The sequence below is a fragment of the Heloderma suspectum genome, chromosome 6 (assembly GCF_057233095.1).
Source record: "Heloderma suspectum isolate Gila_16-S chromosome 6, 16-S_ref, whole genome shotgun sequence".
NCBI lineage: Eukaryota > Metazoa > Chordata > Lepidosauria > Squamata > Helodermatidae > Heloderma > Heloderma suspectum.
In genome coordinates this window covers 107,061,417-107,073,867 of record NC_139463.1, presented here as the reverse complement: position 1 = coordinate 107,073,867, position 12,451 = coordinate 107,061,417, and positions in this window count along the sequence as shown.

Below are 12,451 nucleotides of genomic sequence, written 5' to 3'. Positions count from 1 at the left end.
TGCCAGAAAGTTGCCTGATGCTTTTTGTGAAACCACAGAGATATCCTTCAACATGTTGTTTTGTAATATTCAAATGCTTTTTGTTCCTACCTACCAGAGCTCCAAGGGTCCCCTACTTGATGGCCATGGAGATCTTCGACATCAGGGGTGCATAACTTCTATGAGCCAAAGGGCTAAATTCCATGTCAAAGAAGCTCTCGGGGGCCACCATCCAGTGCTGGGTGGGGCTGAAGGCAAAAGGAGTGGGACCAAAGAACCAAAAATACCAGCATATTTTAGCTTAAAATTCTTACTGCCAGTAACAGTAGAGGCATTTCAACCTCTTTAAATGAGGAAAACTGAACAAAGGCCAGAAAATCATATTGATGGTTGGGGGGAAGGGGTTGGTGCCAGGGGCAGGAGGTGTGGGCATTTGGGGAACCCCAGGAGGGCTGGCTTTGGCCCACAGACCTGAGGTTCTACACCCTATGCTGGGGGAATCCTCCTGTGAGTTGCCCAGAAACCACTGTGAGATCTCCACAGGCAGATCTTCCACTCTGGGATGTCTCCACAGGCAGATGTCCCATAGGTGCAGAGGACAGGACCCACCATATTCCCCTGCTTCATAAAGACTACAACATCTGCCCACAGCATGACCAGCAACACTGTCCAGAGTACTTCCAGTTATTCCACATGGGAGTTGCCAGTCCCTTCCAGACAGACTCCTCCGCTGTTGCAAGTTCCATGACAGACAATTATGCATCAGGCGACGGCGTGCTGAGCATGGAGAAGGAATGTTGGGGGACCACTCACCCGCTTCACTGCTGTCGTGGAACTGCCAAAGGCACAGGAGCCTGCTTGGGCAAAAATATTGACAACCCCATCTAAAGGAGTTTTCTGTCGGAACCCACTCCCTCCATTATGGTGTTTAATAAAACATTCACATTCTCATAGCTTCTTTGCTCCTTGAGGTTACCAGAGAGGGATCTCTTCCTTCACTTTGGTTTCATTGTGCTGCAGCTGGCCTTAGAATAGGACTGATCGAGGGGACCAGTGAGAGCCAAGGGGAAGGCAGGCTGCTCCCAGCTCACAAGTGGAATGGGAACTTCTGCCATGGTGAATGAAGCAGTCAACTAGAGTGGGCGGGGACAGAAAATGAAGCCTGCTGGGTCAGTGACACAGAGGCCTCACCACTGACTTGGCAACACTTATTCATGCCTTGGTTACATGACATTTGGACTGCTGTAATGTACTCTACATGGGGCTATCCCTGAAGAGTGTCCAGAAGCTTCAGTTGGTGCAAAATGCAGCAGATAGGTTGCTAACTGATGCAAGGCATCAGAACTATATTATATCAGTCGTGAAAGACCTGCAGTGGTTTCCTGTCATGGTCCCAGGGGTCATGCTGCCACTGAAGTCATCTTGAGAGGATGATCCAGGACTGTTAGAGCCAGCTGGCCCCCCCAAAGACCCTGACACTACTCAAGACTGTCAGGGACCCTCAGGGTTGATGCCTCCAAATCTGCCTCCTGGAGAGGCAGAGAGCTCAGCTTCTGAGGCAGAGGGGGATGCTGGGCCCCAACCCAGACCCCGAGAATGTCAGTGCTTTAAAGTCCATGACATGATTGGATGGTGGCTGGGCAAAGGCATGCTCCTTTACTGCAAATAACTACTCATGAGTTGGGCTGTCCTCATGAGGAGGACATCTGACAAGCCTCTAATGTGATGAAGCTGGGCACTGGGTGGGGCTCTTGTAGTTCTTGCTATATCACTGTGAACCAAGGCAGGGATTAAGGTTTGATAGAGAGGCCCCTCTTGAGGACCCCGTTACCTGCACAGGCCTTTTGGTCAGGCACATGCGAAAGAGCTCTCTCTCATGTTGCTCCCAAACTTTGGAACACTCGCTCTCAAGGCATATGATTGGTTCCCTCTCCTTGACGTTTAGGAAAGGTGTAATTTGTCTTTTCAGTTATATAATTAGTTAAATGTTTTAATGATTCTGTTTTTATTGCGTTGTGGTTTAATAGTTTTAAATTGTTATACACTGCCTTGATGGCCCCTTAACAAATAAGGGAGCATATCAATGTTTAAATAAAAAAAACCCAAAAAACACACACAACCATTCAGTCAGAGCTGAATAGAAATTGAATGAGGGGCCACTCAAGGGCAGGGGTGGGCCATAAAAGTGAATTGGTCCATAGATAACTCCACTTGATGGACTCAGATATCCCAGTCTCTCTGATGTGCCTCTGTAACGGCCCCTCCCACCTTTCTCCAGGATTTGAAGCTGGGATCTCCTGCATGGGAAACCTGAGCTATTCCACAAGGCCAGTGATGTTGACACAACATAAGTGGTCCTACTTCATAGAATCATAGAATAGTAGGGTTGGAAGGGGCCTACAAGGCCATCGAGTCCAACCCCCTGCTCCATGCAGGAATCCAAGTCAGAGCATCCCTGACAGATGGTTGTCCAGCCTTGTATTGAAGGCCTCCAGTATGGGAAAGCCCACCACCTCCCTAGGTCATTGGTTCCATTGTCGTATTGCTCTAACAGTCAGGACGTTTTTCCTGATGTTCAGCCGGAATCTGGCTTCCTGTCACTTGAGCCCATTGTTCCATGTCCTGCACTCTGGGATGATCAAGAAGAGATCCTGGCTTTCCTCTCTGACAACCTTTCAAGTACTTGAAGAGTGCTATCCTATCTCCCCTCAGTCTTCTCTTCTCAAGGCTAAACATGCCCAGTTCTTTCAGTCTCTCTTCATAGGGCTTTGTTCCCAGTGCCCTGATCATCCTTGTTGCCCTCCTCTGAACCCTCTCCAGTTTGTCTGCATCCTTCTTAAAATGTGGTGCCCAGAACTGGACACAGTATTCCAGATGAGGCCTAACCAGTGCTGAGTAGAGGAGAGCTAGTACTTACCAAGATTTGGAAGCTATGCTTCTATTAATGCAGCCCAAAATGGCATTGGCCATTTTTGCAGCCACACCACATATTCAGCTTGTGATCTACAACAATTCCAAGATCCTTCTCGCTTGTAGTGTTGTTGAGCCACGTATACCCCATCTTGTAACTGTGCATTTGGTTTCTTTTTCCTAGGGGCAGAACTTGGCATTTATCCCTATTCAATGTCATTCTGTTGTTTTCTGCCCAGCGCTCCAGTCTATCAAGATCACGTTGAATTTTGTTTTTGTCTTCCAAGGTATTAGTTATCCTGCCCAATTTTGTGTCATCTGCACATTTGATCAGCATTCCCTGCACCTCCTCCTCCAAGTCATTCATACAAACATTGAAGAGCACTGGGCCCAGGACTGAGCCCTGCGGTACCCTGCTCATTACCTCTCCTCAGTTTGAGAAGATCCCATTGATAAGCCCTCTTTGAGTCCAATTCTGTAGCCAACGGTGGATCCACCTGATAGTTCTTTCATCTAGCCCGAGCTAGTTTGCTCATCAGGATATCATGGGGCACTTTGTTGAAAGCTTTGCTGAGTTTTATTATGTCTACAGCATTCCCACAGTCCACAAGGGAGGTTACTTGATCAAAAAATGAGATCAGATTTGTCTGGCAGGACTTGTTCTTGACAAATCCCTGTTGGCTTGGAGTAATCATTGCATTGTTTTCAAGGTGTTCACAGAGGGATTGCTTTATAATCTGCCCCAGAATTTTCCCAGGGATTGATGTCAGACTGACTGGTCTGTAGTTCCCAGGTTCCTCCTTTTTACCCTTTTTGAAGATCGGGACCACATTAGCCCTCCTCCAGTCATCTGGCACTTCACCGTCCTCCATGATTTCTCAAAGAGAATAGACAGTGGTGCTGAGAGTTCTTCTGCCAGTTCCTTTATTACTCAGGGATACACTTCATCTGGCCCTGGAGATCTGAATGCATTCAAAGTCATTGGGTGTTCCTTGACCATATGCCTATCGATCTCAAGCTGCAATCCTGCCCCTTCAGCCTGTACTTCATCTTTGCCAGGGGGTCATAGACCCTCTTTTGGGAGAAGACTGATCCAAAGTAGGAATTGAGCACCTCTGCCTTTTCTTTGTCATCTGTTATCATTTTGCCATCCTTATTTAATAGCTGAACCACCATTTCTTTCCTCTGCCTTTTACTATGCACGTAGCTGAAGAAAGCCTTTTTGTTGCTTTTAGCATCCCTTGCTAACCTCAGCTTTAGCCTTCCTGACACTGTCCCTGCAATTCTGTGCTACCTGCCTGCACTCTTCCTTTGTTGCTTGTCCTTCCTTCCACTTCCTATATGTGTGCTTTTTTGTTTTCAGGTCATCTCTAAGCTTTTTGTGAAGCCACATTGTCTTCTTCTGTTGTTATCCACCTTGTTTTCTTGTTGGAATTGTTTGTAATTGTGCCTTGAGAATTTCCTTTTTTCAAAGCTCCCACCCATCTTGGATTCCTTTTCTCCTTAGAGTGCTTGCCATGGGACCTTATGTATCATTGTTCTGAGTTTATTAAGATCGGCTTTCCTAAAATCCAAAGTACGCGTTTGACTACACTCGGCTTTTGCTTCCCTTAGAACCAAGAACTCAAGTTTAACATGGTTGCTTTCCCCTGGAGTTCCTGTAACTGCTACTTTATCCACTAAGTCATCTCTGTTGGTTAGGATCAAGTCAAGGATAGCCGATCCTCTAGTTCCTTCCTCTACTTTCTGTGCCATTGCCCAGCATGGATGCCCATTCCCAGAGTGAAAAGCTGTGTCCTGAGCAGGCATGGAGGAGCTGGATCAGGACCTGAGCATGTATGACTAGCTCAGAATGTTCTGAGCGCATGCGAAGCCAAACCACAAGTAGCAAATCCTCCGGAGAACTCCTGCGGAGAAAACCAGACATTACTTCTCTAGCAACTATGCTTCCTTTTCATTTTTCTCTGGAGTAGCTGCAGGGTTTCCATTCCAGATCTTAAAAGCTCCTTACCCCCTATGGTAGGCTCCACATCTGGATCGAGGCCCCTGCAGTTACTTTAGAGTAAAAACAACATCAAAAAGGACATAGTGGCAATACCCACCATTAAAGCAATGTCTGGTTTGACCCTTTGTCTTCCTGACCTGGGTCTTTTTTCTATGGTCTTAAGAAATAATGTTCACAGTGAACATAGAACCCCATCTGGAAGCACATTAACAGGTTTTCTTAAACTTTGCTGATGGCTGTGAATACTGGGAAGGGCAATTATCTACCCTGTAATAATCATAACCCAGAATTATATGGAAGGCAGAAACATAGATGAATCCACCTCAGCAGCTGGTGATACACTCCAGCCCAGCTATAAAGACTAGCTTCAAAACAACCCATTAGACACAGTTCATGGAGATTGATTGAAGACAGGCAGGGTTTTCACCAACAGATATTTGGGAGCCTAGACTGCAGTTTGCAAAACAAGAGCATTGGTTTCTCCCAACAGTTTTTCATGGTCATTTGGAAGCTTCTTTGAAAATTGATGGTATTTGTACTGTTGTTCTGTGTTTCTGTCCAAAAATGAGTGTGTCCAAGTGTAGCTGGGGCCGCAGTTTGCTAGTAACTGGATGGACATCTTTGCTGCTGCTGCTGCTGCAGCTGCCTCACATTTCCAACAACAATCCAAACAAATATTGTGCTGGGCAACTAAAGAATCGAAATGAACTACATGGCTTTCTCGAGGATATTGTCATTGGTGGATTTGTCTCGCTTATTATTCCTTTCTTGAATGAGCTTCCCTTTAATACCTTTACGCAAGAGTTGATAAGTGGCTAGTAAGCTGATCTTTTATTATATGAAAGTAGCATGCGGAGACAAATGATAATTCTGTTTGGATATGCTCATATAAATGTGGAGAAATTTCTTCATTTCTAAAGGTCTTTTAAAGCTGAGCCATAGGAACTTTAGGCCAAAGGTGGAGGATCTCTTCTCCTCCATATGTGGTTGGTCTCCAGCCCCAATCGGCCCAGCCAGCAGGATCAATGATCATGGATGATTGGAGCTGTGGTCCAACAAAATCTGGAGGGCCACAGGGGCCCCAACCAAATTCTTGGCCAGGGGTTGGCAACCATTTCAGGCTTGGGGGCAGAATTCAAATATTGGAAGGATCTTGGGGGCCACTTTGCAGAACTGGTTGGGGCTACAAGCAAATGGACAGGGATACTCAGAGTAGGTAGATGTCAGGGTTGGATCGGAGCCCATAGAGCCCCAAAGCAGTTCTGATTCTGAGGAAGAGATAGAAACCATGGGAGAGGAACCTGCTCTCTCTTCAGAGGCGCAGCTGGAGGGAAAGCCCCTCCCTGCTCACATTCCTGAGAGTGACAGTGACCCTGGCAGGGAAAGGGAGGTACAACTGGAGCTTCTGGATGTGAGGTGCCAGCACAGGGACAAGCGAGAGGTTGCGGGTGCCGAGAGGTGCTCAGCCTGCTTGGCACGATGACAGCAGCTGCGCCCTGATGCACCACGGGGATGGGGTGGACTCTCTCCTCCTAGCTCTTAAGTTCAGAGGCTTCCTGCCCTTTCCCTCCAAATGGAGACCAACTGACTCCCTAAAGCTAGAGTCCCCTGATAGGCTGCTCCTTATTTATTTATTTAATTTATTTATTAATTGCCCATCTGGCTGGTCACCCAGCCACTCTGGGCGATGTACAAAGTATATAATAAAACAGTTTAAAACAATACAATTATACAGTAAAAACATTTTCTAAAATACGCTAACCCACCCCAAATGCCTGCCTGAACCACGTTTTTAATGTGCGGCGGAAGCTCATTAAAGAGGGGGAATGGCGGAGTTCCCTAGGGAAGGAGTTCCACAGAGTGGGGGCCACCACAAAAAAGGCCCTCTCCATTGTCCCCAGCAGTCTAGCTGTCCTGGCTGATGGGACAGAGAGAAGGCCATCCAAGGCTGATCTTGTTAAGTGGCCTGTCTGGTGTTGCTGGAGGCGCTCCTTAAGATAGGCTGGGCCGGAACCATACAGGGTTTCAAAGGTCAAAACCAACACCTTGAATTTTGCCCCGAAAACAACTGGTAACCAGTGCAACTCCTTCAGCACTGGAGTGATGTGATCTCGCTGGCAGTTGCCTTTAATCAGGTGAGCCGCCGTGTTCTGTACCAGCTGCAGCTTCCGAACCATATTCAAGGGTAAGCCCACATAGAGCGCATTACAGTAGTCTAAACAAGAAGAGACCTGGGCATGTACTACTGATGGGAACAGATGGTTGGAAAGGAAGGGGCGCAGCTGCTGTATCGGATGGAGTTGGTACAGCGCTGTCCGGCTCACAGCTGACACCTGAGCCTCCATGACAGCTGGGAGTCTAAAATGACCCCCAGGCTGCAGACCTGGTTTTTCAAGGGTCGCCGTATCCCATTCAACACCAGGTCAACATCCCCCAACCTCCTCTTGTCTCCTACCAAACGTACCTTGGTCTTGTCAGGGTTCAACTTCAGCTTATTCCTCCCCATCCAGCCACTCACATCTCCAGACATTTGGATGGGGATTCTACAGCCAGCCTTGGTGAAGATTTGAACAGAGGTAGAGCTATTAAGTTTTTCTCTTAGGCTAAGGCAATTAGCATCTGAAAGCATCATTAGGTTGAATGGAAATAAAGCCTTGGAAAAGAGCCCTTTTGTCTGCTTGTTGATTCTGGGCTACTTGAGGATTTCAGAGGGCAGCAAAAGCGCTCCTGACAGTAGGGCCAAAAGGGACAGACCCAAGGGTTTTTAAAAATGTGTTTTAATAGCTTTTTTGTTTTTAATCAACTTAATTTACAGTACGTAAGAACATAAGAAGAGCTATGCTGGATCAGACCAAGGGTCCATCTAGTCCAGCATTCTCTTCACACAACCAGCTGCCCATGGGAAATCTGCAAGCAGGATGTGAGTGCAACAGCACCTCCCACCCATGTTCCCCAGCAACTGGTGTACATAGGCTCACTGCCTCTGATACTGGAGGTAGCATAGATCTATCAGGACTAGTTGCCATTGCTAACCTCCTCCAGGAATCTGTCTAAACCCCTTTTAAAACCATCCAAATTAGCGGCCATCATTACATCTTGTGGTAGCAAATTCCACAGTTTATGCACTGCATGAAGAAGTAACATTAGGGTTCCATTGGTGTGGACTCCACTTGCCCTTCCAACCACCCCTTTCCTGTGGTGTTGACATGTGGTCACACACAAGGTCTCCCACAAGCATTTTTACACAGATGGAAGCCAAAAGGAGTTTATGCATTTTAGCATAGAAGTAAAGCATCTTCCAAAGAAAGCCTAAAGGTAAAGGTGTCCCCAACCAGTTGTGTCCGACTCTAGGGTGCGGTGCTCATCCCCGTTTCTAAGCCGAAGAGCCAGCGCTGTCCGAAGATGCTTCCGTGGTCATGTGGCCAGCATGACTGAACACCAAGGTGCACAGAACGCTGTTACCTTTCCCGCCGAGGCGGTACCTATTTATCTACTTGCAATTTCTTGCTTTCAAACTGCTAGGTTGGCAGGAGCTGGGACTGAAGACGGGAGCTCACTCCGTCACGCGGCACTCGGGTCTCAAACTGCTGTCCTGTCGACCTTCCGATCTGCAGTTCAGCATCTTAACCACTAAGCCACCGCAGCCCAAAGCAAGCCTGCCCATCCCCAAAAAAATATGCAAGCTGCAAGGGTCTCAGCGAAATAACATGCATTTTAACTCAGAAGTAAGGGAGGCTTTTAGCTGGGCCTGAGTGGGATCTCTGGCTGACACTCAAAACTTGCAACACAGAAACAATTGTCCTCATCTCCTGCTGTTAAGGATGGAGCTTTTGCCATCTGTAAAGAAAGTGCAACACAGAACTTACTGAATCAGAGGGCAGCAGAGTGGGAGAAAGTGAAAGAGTGCGCTGAATCAACAGACCAAGAAAGGAGTATGTCCAGGACAACAAATGACCTCAGGTTATGGGGAAGTTCTCTGTCCCTCCCACTCATAGAATCATAGAACAGGAAGGTTGGAAGGGGCCTATAAGACCATTGAGTCCAATCCCCTGCTCAACCAACCTCCTCCAACTGGTATCAGCTCAAGCATTCTGGATTGTAAAAAAAAAAAAAAAAAGCAGAAAAATAGTAATTGCCACTTGGTGATCTGCAGAGAGGATCAAAGTCAAACCTAAGCCAAGTGGGCGGTGATGTTTGCAAGGGGATGAGGCAACCTTGAGAGGCTTCATGGGGCAGATAGGCCATGGGCGAGAGGTTGCCCTCCTCTGCTCATGATAAAGAGCATGACCTAAAGACCTGACAACCTTACCTTTCTTTCTTTTTTTTAAAAAAAATCATCTTTTATGGTGAATTTTTACAAAACAAAACAAACTGAAAACATTACAAAACCTTTTAAAAAAACGAATGAAATAAAAATAAAAATACAACAACATATTCAAAATCCCCAGTTTCTAACATTACAGTATTCGAGAAAAAAAGGGAAGAAAAAAAAAGTTAGACATAAACGTCAGTAAAAACAGACCAAATATCTGCATATAAGTCCATTTGCAAGTTACACCTATATAGCGCTCTTTCAAATGTTGCTAGTGTTCTTAAGTCTTCAGCCCATTGAAGTCATAAGTCTTCAGCTTTTATCATTCAAGTGTCATAGTATCAGTCTTTTAGCAACAAAAAAGGCGTGAAAGATCTATTTATGCTGACCATGTGTTACGTTCCAAGAAGCAGGTAAGTAATTTAAGAGAGCGTTTACATCAGTAAATATTAAGGAGCTTCCAATACAAAATTTATCCATACAATAACTTCCTCCCAAAAGGAGGCAGCCATTGGGCATTTCCAAAATATATGAATAAAAGAAGCATTAACTGCATTATGCCTCCAACAATTAGCCGAATTTGACAAGCCTTTACTACAAATATGTTGTGGTGTCCAATAGACCCAGAACAAGAGCTTTTGCTGAATAAGGTGTAACCAAAGATTCATTGAAATGTCCAACACAGATGCCAAAACAGCAGTCCATTGATTAAACAAAATAGGACGTTCCAATTCCCTGTTCCATTCCTGCTATAAAACCACTTGTGTCATATTTATTAATTGATAATAAATGTTTATGAACATGAATTGTAGGTCGATACATCTGATCAGCTTCAGTAAGTATTTCCAGTAGCAAAGGAGACTCTGAGGCAGTAAAAGCAGAAGGACCGAATCTAGATACCAACAAATGTTTCAATTGCAAATACGGCCATTCCTCTGAAGCTAGCAGATCAAATTGATCTCACAAAATTGAAAATACCAAAAACTCATCATCAGCCCCCACTAATTGATCTAAAGGAAAGATAATCTTATTTGTCCAGGTCTGCCATAAAATCATTTTCTTGCCAATTCTTAAATCTGGATTTCACCATGAAGTCAATTTAGCCTGGGAAAATGGATCAAACTGTAATTGACATGATGATATATGCCAACAATCTTACCTTTCTTGAAAATTGTGATGGTGACGCTGATGATGATGAATAAAAACAATAATTTTATTTCTATACCTAAAGACCTGACAAACGTACCTTTCTTGAAAATTATTATCATTAATAATAATAATAATAATAATAATAATAATAATTTCATTTCTATACTGCCCCATAGTCGAAGCTCTGTAGGCGGTTTTCAACGATTTCTAAAAATGCACCAGCATTAAAAAAAAACCATGAAAAAAACTTTTAACACAGAAAAAATTAAACAATATATGCAGTTAAAAGCAATTTAAGTAAGAAATATTTTCCTAACAAACCTGTTCAAAGACAGCAGACATAGATGCCCTACCATATACCATTAAATGCCTGGGAGTAAGGGGCAGTCTTTATCTGATGTCAAGAAGATGACAGAATTGGCATCAGGCGGGCCTCGGTCTCGGTGGGAGCTCATTCCATAGTCGGGCGGCAGGGGGGGGGGACGACGACCACTGAGGCATAGTTTTTCTTGGTGTGTTTGGCCTGCATCAAAAGTTCTGCCTGTGGTAGAGATTCCTATGTTGCAGTGCCCCCCAATTAAGAAAGAAATCTATGCACATAGAAAACTGTTATGTTAGGGAGAAAGCCAGACTGAAAATCTTCTGCCGGTGTGGTAGTTACTGGATTTTCATGGTATGGAAGATCATTCAGTTGCAAACAACTCCACCCATAGCCTGTAGCAGTACAGCCTATTTATGGGTTTATTCTACCTCGGCTAGTAGAAGGTCATGAAGGAAGTGGGCTCGAAATTGTACAGGTGCCTGTTGTAGCAGCAGAGAGGTCGGAACACTAATATTGGGGTACTGTTTGTGTAGGTGTGTTCATCCTTCATCCTCTGGGGCTTCCTGAAGGGGTACCCCAGATGTACTTTTCATTGCAGAATATAAACAGAAGTAGATCTAAAATATAGTCCTCTCACAACATTGTTGTTTTCTGTCACCTGCATAATATCCCCAAGTGTTAGCATCTTACCACTTCCTATTGTCTTCCTGGGGAAAAAGAAAACACCTTTGATGCAAGCTGGCAATGAACCTGGAATGTAAAATGTCCCATGATTTTTCCAATGAACACTGGTCTAGGGAAGCAGGCTTAAGTACTCTGGGTGTCAGGAATTTGGCACAAACCATGGGATCTCATTTGGGAATATTTACCTCACCAGAGACAGAAATGTGAAATGATACGGGGTAGAAAAATACCCACAACACCAAGACACATTCGCTTTTAACAGCAACAACAGCAACATTTTACCTTGACAGTTTATGAAATTTTTCTAATAGTTTGCATTTATAACATACTCCTTCTGACACTGCAAACACATTTCTCGTTGTGAGGCATTTTACCACTCCAGGATACATTGGGAAATGGCTCAGGGTAGTAAAATACCCCACAAACACGTTTGTGCATATTTTTTTGTGACTGTTGGATGAAGGATAATGTCCAGACTTAGAGTGGATTATATAAATTCCAGACATCCACACAATGGCTGCGTTCACACTACATGCTAACCTACACTCAGTGGTTGAGTATGGCTTGTTGTTGACCAATGGGTTGTTTGTTGCACCATGGGTTAGCCCATTGTCTGAAATGAGGACATATTCTGCCAGGTGGCTTGTTAACTATGCAGTGTAGCTTGTTAACCACCCTGAACAACCCAACAACAAACCATGGATTCTCAAGGTGACTTGTTAGAGAAAAATAAGCCACACTGCATGGTGAACAAGATACCTTGCAGAAAATGGCCTGGGTTCGGACAACATGCTAACCCATGGGTCAACAAACAGCCTATGGTTCAACAACAACCCACATTCAACCACTGAGCGTGGGTTAGCATGTTGCGTAAACCAGGGTCATAGCCTGCAGAGGGCTCATAAGAGCTTAGGGAAACATATTAGGACAAAGAAACATACAACTATAACAAATCTTTTAAAAGATAAACCAATTAAGAGTTAAAAGGTTGGATCCAATCCAAAGTGTATTGTGTTCAAGTGATGTGCTTGCACCAATGAGACAGGTGCAAGACTAAGACCACATCAAAATCTCATTGCAGCGTGTTGCC